Genomic DNA, 1,536 nt, shown 5'->3' on the forward strand with positions numbered 1-1,536 from the left:
ATATTCTTTAATTTTCTGCTGCAAATGTTATATATGTGTTAAACGCTCTATACACTTTCTGTGACATAGTACGGATAAATACGTTCTACTTAGGATTTGTCTACAATTGTGATTGTGTCTACAATTATGAATTATACCAATGTGTATATCGTTAAAATTACACATTAAAATGTGATCATAATCTTGTTTCTGAGAATATATAGGTGGTATTCATAGTCAATTCTTATATTTAAAACTGTCTCAAGTACAGTCTTACGATCTTGCGAGCCAATCAGAAGACTGTATATTAGCAGTGAGACTTTATTTAAAACGATCTTAAAACAAGAACGGATTATAAATACCAGTCATAGATCATTTTGTACAAATCTTCGATTTCTCATGACACAGACCAAGTAAACATTTATTATACGATGAAAGGAAGGTCGTCATAACGATCATTACATAGAATGTACAAAATACGATAAGTATGCAGTGCTCAACTATATAGTGTGTGCATGAAAAATTTTCCGATACTTTTCCCAAAGGCTCGATGGCTACCAGGCAACACTTCTTTAATAGAAATGCTTTTCTCACATAAGATTTAATATTGAATTTAATAATATTTGAAATAGGAAAGAATTTCACCGATCTATACCCCAAAAAAATTAAAAAGAGAGACAGAGACTGCTTCTTGGGTTGTAGTTTCGTTGAATTTGTTCCTATTTTTAATATCGATTTAAATTATTTAGTTAGAATATTGCTTGTTTATTAGATTTTATTTTTATTGTAGAAACGAGAAACACATCACACACACACACACACACACACGCGCGCGCGCGCGCGTACACATATACACACACTGGGTCACATTGTATATAATAGCATGCTTATTTTACTCGGATGGGAGATCACACAACCTGAATGTATATAAAAATATAAAGAAATGGGTACACGACTTGATTTTATCCGTATCCTGTAACGTAAATAGGACCGTGTGTAATATATAATAATTTAATTGCAGAATATACAGGAATAATGGAAGGATTGTAATTTCGATGTAAAAAATATTCTCTTTCGCATTAGATAGATAGGCTAGGCATTATTATGTTACAATTTTATCATTGAATATTACATTTATATGATTGTATAGATTATAAACAAAAAGTAAGCTCTTTGTGTAAATACAGATATATCTTAAGTATGAGCGGACATTTAGCATGCTCGCATAATTAAGGAGCTTCTAAAGTATCTCTGCCGTATAATCGCATATATATATATGCGTGTAATGTAAAAGGGAGTGGTTAAATAATGCGCCAAAGATCAGATGCCGAGTAACGATGCGAGATAAACTGTCTGCACAACCATCAGTAATTTCGAGAAGCGGGTATAGCGTGTGAGAAGCTCAATAAATAATTGGTGTTGATATTTTATGGTTCGTTTAACGGTGTAAAGTCTACATGCTACCATCTACGCGCAATCTATAATAATTAATGCCGAATAACAAATGATCTTTTACGTCTGTTTATATATATATATATTTATACACACATATATATA

Source organism: Atta colombica, unplaced genomic scaffold, assembly GCF_001594045.1.
Source record: "Atta colombica isolate Treedump-2 unplaced genomic scaffold, Acol1.0 scaffold47, whole genome shotgun sequence".
Classification (NCBI taxonomy): Eukaryota; Metazoa; Arthropoda; class Insecta; order Hymenoptera; family Formicidae; genus Atta; species Atta colombica.